Here is a 20,368-nt window from a genome sequence, read left to right as displayed (position 1 = left end):
CAGAGCCCAGCGCCCTGCACCTGTGCCCTCCTGCCCCACAAGGGGTGAGCTGCAGTCCCCACCATGCTCTGCAGAGGGGAGAAGGGTCAAGCCAACCAGCCCATTTAGGATGGGAGAATTAACACACTTTTTTCTGCACAGTCACCGACCATCAGCAGGATTCCTCCTTCTCCTCTCTTCTGTGCCTCAGAGTGACTAAATCTCTGTACCTAGACAGACAGTCCATCCGCTGCACCTCAATCCCCCAGGCCTGAGCATCCCTGCCAAAGTCCTGCACCTGGTTCCATAGAATTAAGTCTCACATCTCGCTGGGAACTTGACTTCTTGTGCCCAGAGAGTCTCCGCCTCCCTCAGTAGATGACCTGAGTCTGAGAAACACAGTGTCCATCTTCTCTAAAGAAGTATCTGAAGAGATTTTTCTTGTGTGACCATGTGGCCTAATAGGTAAGGCATCTGACTTTGGCTTAGGCGATTGAGGGGTCGAGTCCCGTTGTGTTGCTGCAGTTTTACCGTTGTGCTGAAAGTCCTGCTACCTTCAGGGCTGGAACCTTTTCTTGGCTGCTCAGGCCAATGCTCTGGCTTCAGCTAGAGCCCCAGGAAGGAGTTGGGTGTTGGGTGTCACAAAGGCTGGGGCATGATCCCCGAGTGCTTCCAGTCTAGCTTTTGCCATTCCTGACTTGCCAAAGAAAATGAGCGGCTGCCTGGGCTAGCGTGTAGAGCAGTTTCCCTCTTCCAAATGTGCGCCTGTCCCTGTACTTGAGGGGGTTTGCTACATAGCACCTTGGGAGCCTGCATGTTTCTCTGCTTCTCGCCAGCTGGGGAAAAGCCTCTTGGGGTAAAATCTCCTGCCCCATTGCAAAAGTGAGCACTGTGAGTGGGACAGACAGAGGCCCCACCGGGGGGCTGGCTCTGCTTTCCTACCTTCTTCTGATGTTGGCCACAGAGCATCAGCAGCTGCCCTGCATGCTGGTCTGTGGGTGGCCTTCAGTGGGTGTTTGGCATGGCAGGGAGCAGGCTGGCTAGGGGTCTTTGTCACTGTCTGCTGGCCACACACAGGCAAGGTCCTCTCCTCTCCTGAACAGCCAGAGTTAGTCTGTGCTTGAAATTAGGGACACAGGAGACTCAAGACAAGAGGGTGAGAAAGACTGAGAAAGGACCTATGAAGACAGCACACACTACAGGGACACTGCCAGGTGAAGGGATGTGGAGACACCAAGTTTCCCCATTTTTCCTGGTGCCCTACACAGCTCCGTACTCCTCCAGTGGCCAGCCTGATCCCCCGGCTGGCTGAGCTGGCCAGGAAAGCTGCCCCTGCTCCGCCTCTTCCACAAAGCCCCCACCCCTGCTCTGCCCCCATGCCGCCTCTTCGCACCCCTGCTCCACTCCATTCCCCCCCCCACTCCGCCCCTTCCCCTGAGCTACATCCCGGTGGACTGCAGGAGGGATCAGTCTCATCCTGCACTCACCGGGCGGTGGGAAGTGGAACAACCTGGCCCCAGCCTGCTCTGCTCCACCAGCTCCCAGCTGCGGCGCTGGTGAGTGCTGGGGGGCGTTTCCCCCCACCGCCTAAGTTCCAAAGCTGGGAGTAGAGTGCAGCAGGCTGGGGCCGGATCACTCCACTTCCCACCGCCCCGTGAGTGTGGAGTCTGGCCTGCCCTGCAATTACCTGGCGGCGGGAGGTGGAGTGACCTGGCCCCAGCCTGCTCTGCTCTACCAGCTCGGACTGGGGGACGGGGTGCTGTGTAGGGCACCAAAATGTCTAGGGACAACCCTGAATAGATTATTTTTCCACAGGGACCGATAGCTGTTAGAATAGAGATATTCAGGCTGCTTGTACAGGCCTAGACTTTAAGAACTTAGGTGTATTTTTAACACTTAGCTAGTGACAGGGGAATAAAACAAAGAACCAAAATCCCAGTCTGCCTGTGTCTGGGCCTTCTCTCCCTAGGAGAGTCTGAGCCCTTGTTCGTAGGTGTCATAAACAGATAGTTAAGGGTGTAACCCTTCTGCCCCTCTAGTTGGCAGCAACAAGGGCCAGGTTCAGTATCCAGGGGTTCCGTTTCAGTAACACAATGCATAACCGGCTCGAGCCCCCACCCAGTGACCTGGGACACTCACATACCACACCCCCCTGGGCGCCTCTAGGAGGCAATACTTCCCCTCTCGCAAGCACGGAGTCTGAGTGTAGCAAAATCTTTTTTAATAAAAGAAGGAATCAATGCGGCATCCCATTGGAGAAACACCACAAACAGGGTTATAAAACAAACCATAAACAAAAACCCACCTCCAAGTACGTTTGCCACTGTCCTTTTTCCGCTTAGGGTTTTAAGTCCAATCACCCCAAAGTCCAACAACCCAAAAGTCTCTGGTCAATGCCACCCCAGAGTTCTAGAGTCTATCTGTAGAGGTCCCCCCCCCAGCCTGGGTAGAAAGGGGTACCTTACGTGGTCCGGGGCCAACTGCCCTGCCTCTCCGTGGGTTCTGCTTCTGCCTTCTCCACGAACTGCTCCGCTTTACCAGCTGCTCCACTCTGCTCCTCCAGCCATCCTCAGGAACTGCTCCGCTCCACCAGCTGCTCTGCTCCATGAGCTGCTCTGCAAAACTGCTCAGCTATGCTCACTCTGTGGGCCACTCCACCCATCCCACAGCTACTCCGCTCTGCTGCCACCAGCTGTCCTGTGATCCACTCCAGGCGTCCTCGCAACTGCTCCACTCCACCAGCTGCTCTGTTCCACAGCACATCTTCAGGCTCCCCCACTAGTTAGCACAATGCTCAGCTCAGTTATTTCAGCTTTTTTGTGATTTCAACTCTTAGTAATCTCACCTCTTAGTGGGGGAGCCCAAGTGCTAGTGCACCATTAGCCCAAAGGGCGTTCAGCTCAGTAACTTGTATTTAGATTCTTGAGAGAATAAAAAAAAAATCAATTCTGACATTCCACAGTGGAGAGGGAGGGGGTGAACTGGTGCTTCTAGCTCCACAAGGAGCCTGCACCACCAACCACAGATACCTGTTCCCAGCCTCTCTCAATTCTCTGGGTTTTGGAACCCATGTCCCATGTCTAGCCAGTACCACCCAAATGAGGGTGAGCAATTTGTCACCAAACAATCCCACAGCTTGGGAGTCTGGGATAGGGTGGGCGTGCCTATGCAAATACACTCTCTGAACTTCTTTCCACCAGGTGTCAGTGTAGAGCTTATCCTGACTCTGCTTACAAGGGTTAATGTCTCTTTTACCTGTAAAGGGTTAAGAAGCTCAATAAAGCTGGCTGACACCTGCCCAGAGGACCAATGGGGGACAAGATACTTTCAAATCTTGGTGGAGGGAAGTCTTTGTGCTCTTTCTTTTGGGGGTTGTTCGCTCTTGGGTCTAAGAGGGACCAGACATCCATCCAGGCTCTCCAAATCTTTCTGAATCAGTCTCTCATGTTTCAAACTTGTAAGTAATTAGCCAAGCAAGGCGTTAGTCTTATTTTTGTTTTCTCAACTTGTAAATGATCCTTGTTTGCTGAGAGGATTTTACCTCTGCTTGGTGTAACTTTGAACCTAAGACCAGAGGGGTTTCCTCTGGGCTGTATAAATCTGAGTACCCTGTAAAGTATTTTCCATCTTGATTTTACAGAGATGATTTTTATCTTTCTTTCTTTAATTACAAGTTTTTTCTTTTAAGAACCTGATTGATTTTTCCTTGTTTTAAGATCCAAGGGGATTGGGTCTGGACTCACCAGGGATTGGTGGGCAGAAAGGAGGGGGATGGTTTATTTCTCCTTGTTTTAAGATCCAAGGAGTTTGGATCTGTGTTCAACAGGGAATTGGTGAAGCCTCTCAAGGCTGCCCAGGGAGGGGAATGTTTTGGGGGGACAGGGAGTGATCCAGACACTAACTTCTGGATGGTGGCAGTGTTGCCAGATCTAAGCTAGTAATTAAGCTTAGAAGGGTCCATGCAGGTCCTCCACGTCTGTACCCTAAAGTTCAGAGTGGGGAAAAAAACTTGACAGTAGGCTAAGGCCTTTGGCTAAACAGCAGGGGCAGCCATACAATGGAAAGTGAAAGGTCACATCCTCACCTTCCAAACCTATCACACTGAACTAAGGTGGGGTTGGGCTGTTAGGAAGACGATCCTGTCCCAATAGTGCCCATCACCACCAGATAAAGAAACAGATCTTAAGGGAGCATCCGGTCTGGCAAGAAATCCCTTCTCAATGGTTGTGGTTGTGAAACCATCATTTCTGTAGGGTTTATCTTTATGGCCCCCACTTTTCTGTTGTCAATCTGTCTGGTCCTTTAATTTTTTCTGTCTGCAGCAGAATTAATTTTGCTGGGTGTAAGTTAATTAGGGGAGTGGGATGTAATTGGTTAGAGAACTCTGTTACAATAGGTTAGAATTGGTTAATTACATTTCAGTAAAATGATTGGTTAAGGTCTTGCTGAGAATATTACTGTATAAACTGGGGTCAAACAGGCAGTGGGTGGGGAAATTGGAATCATGCTTGCTAACGGGGGGGGTGGGAATAGGGAACGGGGAACAGGGACACAGGCAAGGCTCTGCAGTGTCGGAGCCGGGAAGGGGGACGTGAGGTAAACACTGCAGTGTCAGAGCTCATAGACTCATAGACTTTAAGGTCAGAAGGGACCATTATGATCGTCTAGTCCGACCTCCTGCACAACGCAGGCCACAGACTCTCACCCACCCACTCCTGTAACAAACCCCTGACCTATGTCTGAGCTATTGAAGTCTTCAACTCATTGTTTAAAGACTTCAAGGTGCAGAGAATCCTCCAGCAAGTGACCCGTGCCCTATGCTGCAGAGAAAGGTGAAACCCCTCCAGGGTCTCTGCCAATCTGCCCTGGAGGAAGATTCCTTCCTGACCCCAAATATGGTGATCAGCTAAACCCTGAGCATGTGGGCAAGACTCACCAGCCAGCACCCAGGAAAGAATTGTCTGTAGGGATGTGGGGTAAACGCTCTGTGGTGTCAGAGCTGGGAAGGGAACACAGGGGAACAGACTCTGTCCGTGTATAGAGATAAGCCTGACTGGTGTGAAGGGCTTTGGAATCTGCTTGCTTGGAAACTAACCCCAGTAAACATCCCTTTGTCTGCGCTTCAGACTTCTGGTCTTTTGCTGCTTGCTGTCTGTGTGACAAGAGCCTGGGAAGTGGGCGGGGGAAGGGAAAGCCAAAGCCCTCTAACAATGGCTCCTTGCTCCTCTCCCTCCAGGCTCAGGGGTCAAGGATGGGCAGGACTCCAGGCTCTGCTTGAGGGATCCTGGCACAAGGGCTGGTGGGGGAGAAAGGATTGTAGATTCTGACCTGCGCTCTGGAGAGGAGGTAATAAGTGAAGGGCACATTTGTGATTCCTACTCTGCTTCAATGTCCCCAGGGCTGGAATTCTACATTCCATAGGGCCAAATGAGGGGGTGAAGCCATTATGGCTAAAGAAAACCAGTGCTCCAGGTGAGGTTTGAACTCACAACCTCAGCATAGCTCCTCTCAGCACTGCCCTATAAGTACTGCACGCTAACCAATTGTGCCACTGGAGCACCTGTTAACTGTTAGTCTCTCAGTCCCCTAGGTTGATAAAGGCGAGGAGTGACCCCAAAACATTCTCAGTGGGGTTAGCCGGTATCAACAAGCATTGTACTTGGTGCGGTGGATTCTTCTTAAGGCTTCCAGGCACCATTTCACCCTTTTGTTCGTCCCTGTGTAATAACAGAGCTGACTGAGACTCACTGGAGAGTCTTGCTGCAGACCAACAGATCTGAAATCACTGATCACCAGGTCTGAGCATTAGTCCTGCCAAGGGACAGTGTCTCTCATCCAACAAACTGCCCAGTCTGCGCTAGCAGTGAGGCTCCCTCACTAACAGCTGAAATCAGGGAGAGCTGTGTGAAGTGCTGGGACCCAGGGGTGCCTGAACAGGGGCGAACAACACCCCAGGACTTTTCAAAATGGGAGGGCTCTGCCTTGCCACTTTGTAATGACCGTAAGGGTGAGTGAGGCTGGGGAGGGGGCCGAGAGCAGTGAGCAGGAGGAGGGGTCTTGGGGGAAGAGGCAGCATAGGAGTGGAGGTGAGCTGGGGCAGGGGGCTGGGGGGTGCAGGGAGAAGGCTGCCCGCAGCAAGTAACGGGGGTGGGGGCATGCAGGGGAACTGCTCCCTGTCCCAGATCACCTCTGCTCCGTCTTCTCCCCTGAGCACGCTGCCCCCGCTCTAATTCTCCTCCCTTCCCAGGCTTGCCGCACTAAACAGCTGATTAGCACCGCAAGTCTGGGAGGGAGGAGAAGTGGAGCGGCGCCAGCATGCTCAGAGGAGAAGGCAGAGCGGAGGTGAGCTGGGGTGGGGAACTGCTGCAGGGGGGGCTGCCTGGCTCTTTGCCATGGCCTTCGCCCCTGCTCAGCCCTAGCCCTGCCCCCCCGCCCCTGCACTCACTGCATGGTCCACGCCTCTGGCTCCCAGCCTTGCTGCCGGCGAGTGCTGTGGGTCGGCTCCCCCCAAACTTGGGAGCCAGGGGAGCAGAGCAGGCTGAGGCCCCAGGCCTGCATGGGGGGAAGCAGAGAGGGGCTGGTCCCAGGCCTCTGTGGGGGACAGGAGGCTGGTTACTTCCTGCAGGAAGTGCAGTGACCCGTCCCCAGCCTGCTATTGCACAATCCCCAGCCATGCCGCACAGCGTGCCCCGAGAGGGAGTGGGGGGCCAAGCAGATGATCCAGCACGAGGGGGTCATTCTCATTGGTAGCTGTCCAGTGGCAGTGAGTTCAACAGACCTTGGCACATGCTGTGTGGGGCAGGAGGTCCTTGTATTTGGAGCAGTGGGAGTGAACTGGGTGCAGTTGTGTCTCTGAGCACAACTGTGAATGTTATGGTGTGTGTGGGGGGGTTATTGTGAGTGTGGCTGGGAGTGTGATTGTTTCTCTCTTTGGGGGTTGGACTAACATGTCCCTCTGGGTGTGTTGTGTGTGAGTGTTCTTGGGATTGTGTGAGTCCCTTGTGTGTGTGTGTCAGTCACTTGCTGCAGAATACAACAATCCTGCAAAGCCATTTCCTACTGGTTAGCCCAGCAACACACTGATACAGTGTCACAGACGCACACACACACAGAGCCGGGCTCAGCAGAGGGCAGCAGGGAAACACACGTCTCCCCTTGGCCAGCTTGGACAATTTTCCATCAGAACCCAGCACAGTGCTGGTGCCCCCACACGGGAGTGGGCAGTGACAAGGCAGGGGGGGCAGTCATGCTGGATCTGTAAAAGCAGCAAAGAGTCCTGTGGCACCTTATAGACCAATAGACGTATTGGAGCATGAGCTTTCGTGGGTGAATTCCCACTTCGTCGGCTAGATTCGGAAGGAAGCACTTTGGGAAAATCAGTCAAGGCCCTTAGCAGAGCTGGGACACAGACGCAGTGACCCCTGCACCACCCTGGGAGGGCAGTGGGGTTTAGTGGTCAGAGCAGGGAGGGGCTGGACACCAGGACCCCTGGGTTCTATCCTTGGCTCTGAAAGTGGAGGGGGTCTAGAGCAGGGGGACTGGGATCCAGGACTCCTGGGTTCCATAGGGGAGATTGTTTTTCCCTGTGCTTCCCTCCCTAGAGATCCCAGCCCAGCCCCCTGGTGGAGACTGAGCAGGAGTGGGGGGAGTTGTTCTCCCACTCTGGAGTTATGATTCAAACTCCTCCCCCAGGGACTTTGACATCACAGAATCTGCCCCCCCCCAACACAAAAAACTAGTGGGGTTAGAAGGGCTCTAGCTGCACCCACCAGACAACCCTGGTCATTGTAAGAAACCCCCAAACCTACTTGCACCCACAAAACACCCTCTCAGGGTATACACCCCCTGCTAGGACAGGACCTCTTGCTCCCACCCCTTTTCTTATCACCACAAGCTGCTCCCAGCCAGGCACCACACCCCATTCACACACCTTTTGTCACTACGTAGCTCAGTGGCAATCGCTGCCTGAAGTGACTCCGGTGCAGGCACTCACCACACAAACTCCCCACACCGGATTCTGTCCACACACAGAGAATTCTCTCTGCCCGGCTCCTTCGGTTCCTCTCGCTGCTCTCCCTACTGCCGCCAGCCACTGCTCATCTGCATAACTCCGCCCACGGACACGTGACACCTTCTGTCCTGCTGGTTTCAAGTGAGTGAATTGCCCTTGGGGAGTGAGCAGGTCACAGCAGGTCACAGCCCCAGTGCACCTCACAGCCCCAGCCAGGGCTGGCTCCAGGCACCAGCTCAGCAAGCAGGTGCTTGGGGCGGCCAAGGGGAAGGGGCGGCACGTCGGGCTCTTCGGCAGCAATTCGGCGGCGGGTCCCTCGGTCCCTCTCAGAGGGAAGGAGCTGCCACCGAATTGCCACCAAAGAAGGCAGCGCACTGGAACTGCTGCCGATTGTGATCGGGGCTTTTTTTTTCATTTTCCCACCACTTGGAGTGGCAAAAACCGAGGTGCTGGCCCTGGGCCCAGCACATGTCACAGCTCCAGCACACGTCACAGCACGTCACAGCCTGGGGCAGGGAGATATTGGGGGAGGAGATGGGGGTAGGGAGATACCCAGGCCCATAGACCCATAGGGCAGGGGATATAGGGGTCAGGAGGAGAGGAGAGGGGTTGGCAGAGACCCAGCTTGGGTTGCAGGGAAATGCGGTGGGGTGGAGGGAGCTGGGGGACAGAAGAGACATGTGGGTGGTGAAACGTTGGTCCAAGGAAACTGAGTCACTCCCAGGACATGCTGTGCAGGGGGGAGCGCAGGGGCAGGGAGAGAGACCCAGCCCCACAGAGCCCAAGAGGGATATTGGGGGCAGGGGAGGGGATGGAGGGATGAGAGACCCAGGGTCATACATCTCCCCTGGCTCTCAAGTTTGGGGGGAGAGGGGAACCACCCCACAGCACTCGCTGGCGGCATGGCTGGGAACCAGGGGAGTGGACCAGGCTGGGGCTGGGTCACTCTACTTACCATGCAGTGAGTGCAGGGGCAGGAGGGCGGGACTGGGACGGAGCAGGGGCAGGGGCCATTGGGAAGAGCCAGGCAGCCCCCCCTGCAGCATCTCCCCACCCCAGCTCCCCACTGCTCCGCCTTCTCCCCGATCATGCCGGCACTGCTCCACTTCTCCTGCCTCCCAGGCTTGCGGTGCCAATCAGCTGTTTAGTGCAGCCAGCCTGGGAGGGGAGGAGAATCAGAGCCGGGATGGCGTGCTCAGGGGAGAAGACGGAGCAGAGGTGAGTTCGGACAGGGAGCGGTTCCCCGGCATGCTCCCACCCCCATTACTTGCTGCGGGCAGCCCTCTCCCCGCACCCGCCCCAGCCCCCTGCCCCAGCTCACCTCCACTCCACCGCCTTCCCTGAGTGTGGCTTTTGGTTCCTCGAAACACTTGGCACCCTAGGTGGCTGACTAGTTCGCCTAGTGGTTGCACCAGCTGTGGACACTGCCTGTCAGCAGGATTCCTCCTCCTCCTCCTCCTCCTCAGTGAGACTAAATCTCTGCACCTAAACAGCCAGTCCATCTGCTGCACCACAATCCCTCATGCCTGAGCCTCCCTGCCAAAGCCCTGCACCTGGCCCCAGAGAATTAAGTCTCACATCTCACTGGAAACTCGACTTCTTGTGCGCAGAGAGTCTCGGCCCCCCTCAGTAGTTGACCTGAGAAACACAGTGTCTGCAAAAGCAGCAAAGAGTCGTGTGGCACCTTATAGATTAACAGACATATTGGAGCATGAGCTTTTGTGGGTGAATCTCCACTTTGTCAGATGTATCAGTGTCTGTCTTTTCCAAAGAAGTGCCTGGAGGGCTTTTTTTTTGTGTGACCACGTGGCCTAATGGATAAGGCATCTGACTTCGGATCAGGAGATTGAGGGTTCAAGTCCCTTCGTGGTTGTGCTTGTCCAGCTTTACTTTGGGGCTAAAAGTCCTGCTCCCTTCAGGGCTGGAACCTCTTCTTGGCTGCTCAGGCCAATGCTCTGGCTTCAGCTAGAGCCCTGGGAAGGAGTTGGGGGTTGGGTGTCACAAAGGCTGGGGCAGAAGTCCCAGGTGCTTCTGGTCTAGCCTTTGCCCTTCCTGACTTGCCAAAGAAAATGGGCGGCAGCCAGGGCTAGTGTGTAGAGCAGTTTCCCTCTTCCAAATGTGCGCCAGTCCCTGTGCTTGAGGGGGTTTGCTACACAGCACCTTGGGAGCCTGGGTGTTTCTCTGCTTCTCACCAGCTTGAAAAAGCCTCTTGGGGAAAAATCTCCTGCCCCACTGCAAAAGTGAGCACTGTGAGTGGGACCAGTCAGAGGCCCCACCATGGGGGCTGGCCCTGCCTTCCTACCATCTTGTGATGTTGGCCACAGAGCATCAGCAGCTGCCCTGCATGCTGGTGATCTTCAGTGGGTGTTCGGCCTGGAAGGGAGAAGGCTGGCTGGGTGTTTTTGTGCATGTTTGAAGGCCACACCTAGGCATGGTCCTGCCCTCCTCTAGCCCTGACCTCAGTTGCTCTGTGGCTTTTAAGCCTTCTCTTGGAGCTGTCAGCACCAGCTGCTTCTGCTCTAGGTGCCCAGAGGAGGAGAGGTGTGTGGAGTCACTTTTACAGATGCCCCTTCCCTGGTACTGCCATTGCTCAGCCGCACAGAGGAGTTTTCATCCCCAGTCCCTGCCCAGCAGCCCTCTGGCACCATTCCTGAAGGCTACCCTGCCTCACTTTCTTCCTACCATGTTGGGAAAGACATTTCTCATTATTAAAGGTCAGGTGGGTCAACTAGGGGCAGAAGCCCATTCTATATTTTCCTACTGCAGAGCCCAAAATCAGTAACTTATTTTGGGTGCAAGTACTGCTGTGCTCCCAGAAAACAAGCCACCCCTGCACAAAGGGGAACAAAAGGGCCTGCCAAACCCTGGGATTGAACCAGGAACCTTTAGATCTTCAGTCCAACACTCTCCCAGCCAAGCTACGTTAGCACCTGCAAGACAGTGTTCTGGCCTGTTGCTTCTCTGTCTGGGATGTTTTTATCAGCAGTTGCACACAAAAAGGAGAGGAAAACAAACGGCTGCTTCGTACCCCCACCGGAGGAACCCTGCACCGTTCGCTGTGGTGAGTAAGAAGTGGCTGTTTGCTGACAGGGCCTGTCCCTGAGCAGCTGGAACAGCAGCTGCTGCCTCCCCCTCGGCTCCAGGCTGTGGGAAATGCTCATTGACTGGCTGCATGGGCGGATGCTGCTCTGTGCTCTGGAGAGCGTCTGTATTGCTCTGTCAACCCCCCGTCTTCACTGAGCCAGTCTGGTAAGGTCCCAAGTGCCCCCTCCGGCCTGACAACTGAGAGTCTGGGCAGACATCAACCCCCTGCCAGCCCCACAGCCAGCAGCAGCGCCAGTCCCACCCCCCAGCACCACAGGGGCACTCAATGCACTTCCTGTGGGGAAATGGCTCCTTGGCATCCAGCTGCTAGAGTGAGAGCCAGGAGAGAGCAGTGTCTGGCTCACCGTGGGGGAGAGAAGAGACCTGATGGGTGCGGATCTCCCTCAGCCTCCCCTGCAAGGCTGGTCAGTTGTATTGTCACTGTGATAGTCAGCGCTTCCCTTCAGGACCGGCTCTAGAGGGGTCTGGGATCAAGGACAAATCCCCCTTTTTGTCCCCAGGTCCCGCCCCTACTCCACCCCTTCCCCCAAGTCACCACCCCTGTCCCATCTCTTCCCATCCTGCAACTTTCTGCCCCATTCAGCAACCACCCCCACCTCTTCCAGGCCCTGCTCCTCCCCCTTTATCAGGTTACTTAAATAGATAAGTACCCATGCCTGTCCAAGACCTTTACCTAGACCAATCGACAATGGAGAATGGCATAGGGTTTTTTTCAGTGTTGTACCCACAGATTTAACCAGTACACTACAAGGTAACATGTGCATATGTACATGTCATCACCAAGCACAAACATACTAGCCTATGAAGTAAACGTACCCTAATGTTTTATGGGTGAGGAATGAAATTTGGGCATAGGAGGAAGGATTTCCTGAACTTGTGCCCTATAAAAGAGGTAACCCACCTCGCTAGAGCACTTTGCTCTATCATTCTGACTTACTTCCTCCACTCTCTCTCTATGTACTATCAGGAGGCTGTACTTGTTCTTAAACTTTAAGTTTCAAGGGAACTAGGCTAAGCTTGATTTCCCAAAGTTTTTAGTCTTTGTTTATTAGGTTTTGATTCTAAAGTTTAACATATTCAAGTAAACCCTAAGTAACACCAGCTTTTTTTAAGCACTGCATCTTTCAATTAAGAATTGAGAAACCTGAACTGCAAGGCTGGTCCTGTGTCTCTTACCACCAGGTTATCAAGGAAGGCTGTGAGTATATTCACCAAAACTTTGTTGCATATAATGCCATATGTATCTTCTGAATAGCAGTAATGCAACTGTAACTTTGTAACTCACTTAAATTACATTAAATGTAAGCTAATAAATTAAATTTTCATCAAATTATCCAAATTAATATTATTAGTATTCCCTAAATCAGGCTACATGGGACAGAGAGTTGGAGTGCAGAGGGATGAAGGCACTGGCTCTGGGGGTGCAGACTCTGGGGTGAGGTTAGAATGAGACATTGAGGGTGCAGTAGAGGACTCAGGGTTAGGATAGAGAATTGGGCTGTGAATGCTCTGGAATGAGACCAGGAAAGAGAAAATTGAGATGCAAGAGAGAAATCAAGCTGGAGCAAAAAGCAGAGAAGAATTGTGCAATTTGAGCTGCACAGGGAAGAAAAAAGCCTCTGCCTGTCCCCTCTTACCAAAGCATCCAAGATCCAGATGAGAGACATCTTTCCCTCACTGCAACAATTCCAGTTGACCTAGACTGAGAAAGGAACTCTTCTTCTCTGCAGCACTAGCAAACCTGGACTGAGTCATGAACACCTCATTCCCCCACCACCCCCCAGTGTTCCTGGCCTGGGACATAGGAGGGGCTCCTCTCTTCTCCATTTGGGACATGGCGGGATGAGAGAAGTGACAGGGCTTTACGGGAAATCATTATTTGCCTGATTCATGTGCAAGTCCTAGTCCTTGTTAACCCAAACAAACAGTTTATCCTGCATGTTGATGCCAGTGTGGAGGGTCTGGGAGCAGTCCTGTACCAGGAAGTAGAAGGAAATGTAAATCTGTAGGCTTTGCCAGCTGAGGACTGTCTGATAGCGAAACTCGCTATCCCATCCACCAGCTGCAGTTCTTGGTCTTGAAATGGGCCATCACTGAGAAATTTCGAGACTACTTGTGTGGTACTCAGTTTCAGGTGTGGACAGAGAAAAATCCACTGACTTTTGTGTTAACAAGGGCTAAGCTGGATGCTACACAGCAGAGATGGGTGGCAACTTTTGCTAGCCATAACTTCGCATTCAATACTAATGAGTTGGTATAATAGAGAATGTGATTTATCAGGACCACCAATTCTTGGCTGCGGGGAGGATGTAAGCAGGGTGAAAATGAACTCTACCCTGCCATCTGTTGGTGATCTGTTGTAAAGGCCTTTTGAGGATGCTGTTATTTGCATGGTTCCACCCACCCCGGATTGCATGATGGGGGTGCTTGTCCAAAGGATCATTTCGGCTGCTGTGGGATCCTCAGTCTATTTCTTATTAGGGCAGTGGTAATAAAGTGCAGTTATTCCGGTGATATGAATCAAGGACAGTAGAACGGAACTTAGCGGTTCACGATTTCGGGACTCACCCGAACCTACATAAATCTCGTTAGGCAAGGGACATGGGTTCCAAAACATGGTGAAATAAGAGTAATTGAAAAGGGATATTTGCACTGATTGCTATTGCTTTTTTATGAAATCTTTAAATGTACATTTTATGTCCTTTGTGTCTCTCCAGTTTAAAAATAGGGTGTTTTATATCTCTAACCCATATTTAGAACTAGCCATAGATAAAAAGTGGTTAGTGACTAAATGCAGTTTTCAGGTATTTCTAAAGGGCTAGGTTGTGATCTCTTTTCCACACTAGAAGTTGAAAACAACTCCATAGTTGGGGAAAAGGTTCCCCACCACTCAGACAGCAAGAAAATTTTGCAGATTGGATTCTGGGAGTTAAGCTCTGGGACACAGCTTTTTGTGACACACTCTGAAACCAGATTCTTAGTAACAGGTCAATGGGTGGGTTTACACAAATTCTGGCCTCTGGGACCAGAGCTGGGGGTGGGCCCCCACAACTTTTGTGGTACATACACCACCTCTGCAAATCAACCTTTGCGACCTCACTCCATAACACCACACACACAGCAGCTGTCTTTTACCTCTCAGAACCAAAACACACCCTGAAAAAGATCAAATGTCATAAGCTTAAGAAAAACAACTGCACCACTAACAACAACAACTTACAGAGATTCAAAAATGCCTCTGCCTTTACACACCAGGCAACAAACCGGTGGGCACAAGCCAAACAAACATCCATTGCAGCCTCACACAAGCCTTGGGCATTGGGAACCCAGACCCCTTAATGATGAGTACTTTTCAGACGAGGGTGAAGCTCTCAGGCCTCAAATGCCAGCTACAGTTACTCTCTTCTTGATCCAAAACGAACAGCAAAATACACTGTATTACTCCTGCCCCAATAACAAAAAGACTGGGGATCCCACAGCAGCTGAAATGACCCTTTGGACAAGCACTCCCATCATGCAATCCGGGGAGGGTGGAACCATGCAAATGACAGCAGCCTCAAAAGGCCTTTACAACAGATCACCAACAGATGGCAGGGTAGAGTTCATAGCGACCCTGCTTAAACTAGATTATGGAAAAGATTAAAAAACACTGAAGGTTCAAACTCACCAAATGCGGGTCAATCCATCCTCATCGTCGTATCCGCTCGTTATACTCCACACCTGAACTTAGCCCTCACATGGACAACATACCCTCCTAACTGTCTGTACGTTAACCTTTTACCTCCAGTCGGGGCTATTGCAGATTATGTATTCCTTATGCCACCCGATCTTAAACCGAACTTCGCACCCCCTGGGTAATCTGTACGTTGTTCCCTGATCACCAGAAACTTCTGCGCCTAAACGCTGTACCGTACCCTTTTTTTGTCTTTGAACGTCATCTTACTAAAATGTTGACATCTGTTCGAGATCCTGACTCCTGCTCCCTTGCAAGGCGTGTGCGTTTGCTCCGGGTTTTAGTCTGCTGAGACAGCGAGGGGGGCCGATTGAGCCAGAGGAGCTTGCCTGCTGCAGACACGGATCCAAGGCTGAACCTCATCCCCCACCAGCTGAAGGCTTAACTGAGAACAGTTTAAGAAGTGCTCCCGTCACCGGCACTCAGCTACCCAGCTCCCTGTGGGGTCCAAACCCAAAGAGATCCCTTTTACCCTGTAGATGCTGTAAAATCCTGTGACTAGGGCAGCTGCCTAGCAGCCTGCGCATCCGCCTGCAGGCACGAGAGCGCATAAGGCACTAATCTGGATAGTGCCAGCTGGGTGGCAAGGCTGTGAAGAGCCAGCAGAGTGGCGCAGCAGAAGCATGCTGGGCCTATAACCCAGAAGTCGATGGATCCAAACCATCTTCTGCTACATGTGTGTTTGTTTCTTTTCCCTCTGGGCCTTCCGGCGAGGCGGTGACCAGCAGAACGGCAAGAGGTGGCTGAGGCGGTGGCCTGCCAGAGAGCTCCCTGGCTACCTGGGCTGAAGGCAAGAGGGAGGTCTGGGCGTGGCAAGGGCCTCCTGTCCCAGAATGAGGCTGCAGTGCTTCCTGGTCCCCTTTTCCCACCCACCCCGGCGGGCTGCGGGAGAACACGAGGGAGGTTCTCGGGGCACTAGGCAGTGCTGTGTGGCTGTCAGGGGAAAGAGCCGAGGCTACCGACTCGACCTGCCATTGACTCGCGTGGCTCTGCGCGCCGTCCGCCAGGGCGGGCCAGGCTGCGCACGTGACTCAGGCTTGGGCAGCATGGCTGCTCTTTCCTGACGAGTCATGTGGCAGGCCAAGAGCTTTGCACAGCCTACAGGGAAGTGGGAGGGAGGTGTCTTTGAGCAGGCGTGTCTCGTCCCCTTCTCCCTTGCAGCTTTGGCGGAGGCAGGAAGGGAGCAAAATATTCCCAGCTGGAAGTTTTTGTGCTCGGCCTCGAGGATTAAGCATGAGCCTCCGGCACGGCTGCTGGGAGATGGGTTTCTGAATGGCATCCAGCACGCACTTTGGGCCACCAGCTGAAAGCACTGAGGCCAAGAGGCAGCAAAATGGGACTTTGGAGGCTCCCTGCAGGCCTCAGGGAAGCAAGGAAGTAGCACAGGCTCATTGCCGCCCCCGGGTGGGCTCAAACCACCATCCTTTCTGTTAACAGCCAAATGCACTAATCCATTGCACCACAGACATGCAAGGCTGTTTGGAGCACAAAAGTCGGGAATCAGCACAGAGTATGGTCTAGCATATGCATGCAGCTCTTAGACAAGCCACAGCAAGGAACTGGACTGGTATGCAGTGAAAGTTCTGTGGGAAGGAACCGAGAGGAGCACTGGGGCTGCGGTACAACGCTTGCGTACACTTTCTTTGGCCTGTTTTGCTGGAAAAGTTAGCAGGGCAAAAATCTTAGTCAGAGGTCAGCAGGCGGGTTAATGCAAATTCTGGCCTCTGGGACCAGAGCTGGGGTTGGCGGTGGGGCCGAATTTCTGTGGCACCTGCACAACCTCTGCAACCAACCTTTGCTACCTCACTCCATAACACCACACACACAGCAGCCTTTTACCTCTCAGGAACCAAAACATACCCTGAAAGAGATTGAATGGCATAAGCTTAAGGCAAACAACTGCAGCACTAACAACAACAAAGAGATTGAATGGCATAACCCTAACCCTAAGGCAGTGGGGCTCCTCATGGTTGTGTGTTCCATGCTTTAAGCTCACCCACCATGTATCAAGTGTGAGTTTCTCAGGCACTAGAATAGCTTTAACATGGAGTCATAGGGCTAACCCTAGCAAAACAGCCAGGATCCCTTGCTTATGCTTAGAAGGTGTGCGGTCTCCCTGAAGTCCAAGCAGCATCCGGGGTGGGGACAACAGTTTTTTCCTGACAGAGATTTTTATTCCATTCCCCCAGAGCTCAAGCTGACAGGGGCAAGTGTTTGTGCAGGTCTTTGCCTCCTCCTGGGTGTGTGAGGGGGAGCAATCAACCAGGTCTTTTGTCCACGGATGATCCATAGTGGCTTGCCTGATGTCTCAGTCAGGCCCTTCTCTTGTTGGAAAGGAGATGACGCCTCTTCTGGTAAACTAGCATTTCACACTTGGCAATGCTTCTCTCCTGACTGGTGGCAGGGTGGTGGCAAGGGGGTTTACAGCTTTAGTGCCAACGCTTATATATCACTTTACAACATGGGCTACGGCTATTATAAGTGAGAAGAATGCATGCAGCAACTCATGAGCTTGTCATAAACTCTAAGCACTAAACACATTTTTATAAATCTAAGGCCTGTATTAACAACAGTAACAAACAGGTGAGAAAGACTAGGTTCCAGCCATGCGTTTGTCACTTTTCAGTAAGGCCTGCTGGCCTTGGTATAAGCTGGCACCTGGTCTGCCAGTGTCAGAAGAGGATCTTCCCTCTCTTGTCCCCAGGTGTCTGTACTGGGAGCAGTACTGTTCAACTTATTCATAAATGATCTGGGGAAAGGGGTAAACAGTGAGGTTGCAAAATTTGCAGATGATACAAAATTGCTCAAGATAGTTACGTCTCAGGCAGACTGCAAAGAGCCATAAAGAGATCTCACAAAACTGGGTGATGGGACAACCAAATGGCAGATGAACGTCGGTGCTGTTAAGTGCAAAGTAATGCACATTGGAAAACATAATCCCAACTATCCCTATAAAACGATGGGGTCTAAATTAGCTGTTACCACTCGAGAAACAGATCTGGATGTCATTGTGGATACTTCTCTGAAAACATCCACTCAATATGCAGCCGAGTGTTGGGAATCATTAAGAAAGGGATAGGTAAGAAGACTGAAACTATCATATCGCTTCAATAACAATCCATGGTACGCCCACATCTTGAATACTGCGTGCTGATGCCGTCACCCCAATCTCAAAAAAGATCTATTGGAATGGGAAAGATTCAGAAAAGGACAACAAAGATGATGAGGGGATATGGACCAGCTTCCGTTTAAGAAGAGATTCATAAGATTGGGACTTTTCATCTTGGAAAAGAGATGACTGAAGGGGGATAAGACGGAGGTCTATAAAAATATGACCGGTGTGGAGAAAGTAAATAAGAAAGAAAAGAAAAGCTGTGGCTCTTCGGCGGCAGCTCAACCACACTGCTTCTTTTCTGGCAGTTCGGCGGCGAGTCCTCCCTCCCTTCCTCTTTGGTAGACATTTTGTGGCAGCTCAAAGACTAAGACAGGGAATGGGGGACCCGCCGCCGAATTTCCGCTAAAGACCCAGACGTGCTGCCCCGATACCGGACGGGCCGTCCCTTTGAATTGTCTGCTCCAAGCACCTGCTTGCTACGCTGGTGCCTGGAGCCAGCCCTGCTCCCGTGACAAGCAGGGGCTGGTGCAGAGCGTGGAAGGGCAGGGAGATGACATCTCCTCTAATAGCGGGGCCCTTTCACAGCAAGGGCAGCACCTCCCCGCAGTAGCACACAGCCACCTACTCCTCCTGCTTTCTCCTGACACCAGCACCACCCTTCCCAGCACCGCCTCATGGCAGCATCTGCTTCCAGACTCGCACCAGAAATGGGAAGTCTGGGCCGGGCCTGGCAGCAGCTGTCAGGAAATGGAAGCAGGAGACACGACCACTCCCATTGTGCTGTGGGGCCCATCCTGGCAGATGGAAGATGGAGACAGTGGACACTACCACTCCCATGGTGCCGTAGGGTTTTCAGGTGGGGTGCCCCCCCTAGGGCGGAGAGAGGGGGCTACACAAAGGGCACTGCCATACTTGGCCACCAGTGCATATCCCTAGTGGGGGAGTGATACACACCAGAAGCAGGGCTCATTGCCACGAAGGGCTTGGAAGATACCCTGGAAGGGCTTGGAAGATACCCTGGGCACTGCTTGACACAGCCACCCAGGCACCCTGCCACTTTGGGGGAGGTGAAGAATACACCTTGGGCACTGACTCCTCTGGCTACCAGTGGTCACAGGCCCAATGCAGGGGTTGGGGGGAATAAATACACACAGGGATTGCCCCACCTGGGCAACACGAGTCACCGAGATGAGAGTGGGATACGCAGAGGGCTCTGCCCCAATGGCTGATATACATACAAGGCCCTGCCTCACCTACCCACCAGCACTCACAGGAACAATGGAAGTAGTGGGGGTCACACAGGCAACTGACCTCAGTTGCTACCAGGAGTCACTGCAGCAATGCTAGTGGGGATACATGCCAGGCATTGCAGCCCCTCGCCACCAGGAGTTACTGCTCCTACCAGAAGGCACCTACAGGACATTCTAGTGCCTGGCTAGCAGGTGTCACTATCACTGGGGAGGGGCTATGAGGAAGCGGAGAAAGAGCAACTAACTGCAGTGGGGAAAATCACAATCTACCGGGGAGAAAGAACAGACTCTGCTAGGACGTCACATCAACTCCGGCCAGGCTGGATACCAGCAATTTGGGGCTGGAGCAGCTCCAGCTAGAGGCTGGCTAGAGACAGGTGACCTTGGTTTCTGCGCTGAGCAGGATGCTTTGGCAGTGAGGAGGGACAGGGAACCCCCAGGCCAGGGTGTTGCTGCCCAAGGAGGGGGAGATCTGCGGCACTTTTTGGAGTAGCTGGTTCAGCAGCTGTGAGCCACACGCTTCTCCCTGCCTGAGCTCTCCAGGAGCACATTACGCACAGGTGTGCGCTGGATGTAGGCACCAGTGTAACAACAGGGCCAGACTCTGCTGAGTGCTGCCTGTGAGAGACAGGGGCAGAGTCAGACGGGCAGATGGGGGCAGGAGATGACAGAGTCAGCGGCCATGAGCTGATCCCATCACAAGTCCAGCCTGTGACATCACCATCCGTCCCTGCAGCTCTCCATCTGTCCCGCTGTCCGTCCAACCCTCAACCCCCCATCCATCCCCAACGTATGCCACACACACCCCTTCACCCATCTGCCTCACAACCTCATCTATTTCCTCATGCATCCTGCTGTCCCTCTGATTGTCCCTGCAGTGCGATGGGCGATGCAGTAATGGAGCTAGCGGGTGATAAGGGGCATCTCTAATCCAAGCCCCACTTCTCCTCTGCCCAAAGCCATGACCGCGAGCCCACCCCTCTCAGTCTCAGACCTCACAGCCCCAAAGACATGAATGGCCACTCACACTGTGACCCAGTTACAGCAATGAGGTCTTCCCAAAGATAGGGGGTGGGAGGAGCAACCCCCTTATCCTGGCAGGCTGGACACATCCTTCCCAGTATGGCAGAGACCCTGCCCTTGGGCAGATAGACCCAGCAGAGCCCATAGGAGAC

At 53.0% G+C, this 20,368-nt stretch overlaps 2 non-coding genes across 2 annotated transcripts; one reads left to right on the top strand and one right to left on the bottom strand.

Moving 5' to 3' along the window:
- Nucleotides 1-5,443: 5,443 nt before the first annotated feature.
- On the bottom strand, nucleotides 5,444-5,537 carry TRNAI-UAU. The gene is made up of 2 exons: nucleotides 5,500-5,537; nucleotides 5,444-5,479 (listed from the first exon to the last, which is right to left on the bottom strand). It is a non-coding gene; the product is annotated as a tRNA-Ile (tRNA).
- A 4,253-nt stretch (nucleotides 5,538-9,790) lies between these two features.
- Nucleotides 9,791-9,863, top strand: TRNAR-UCG. Its single transcript has one exon. It is a non-coding gene; the product is annotated as a tRNA-Arg (tRNA).
- Nucleotides 9,864-20,368: the final 10,505 nt, after the last annotated feature.

The sequence above is a fragment of the Gopherus evgoodei genome, unplaced genomic scaffold (assembly GCF_007399415.2).
Source record: "Gopherus evgoodei ecotype Sinaloan lineage unplaced genomic scaffold, rGopEvg1_v1.p scaffold_96_arrow_ctg1, whole genome shotgun sequence".
NCBI classification, from domain to species: Eukaryota; Metazoa; Chordata; order Testudines; family Testudinidae; genus Gopherus; species Gopherus evgoodei.
This window is presented reverse-complemented; position numbering and strand designations above follow the sequence as displayed.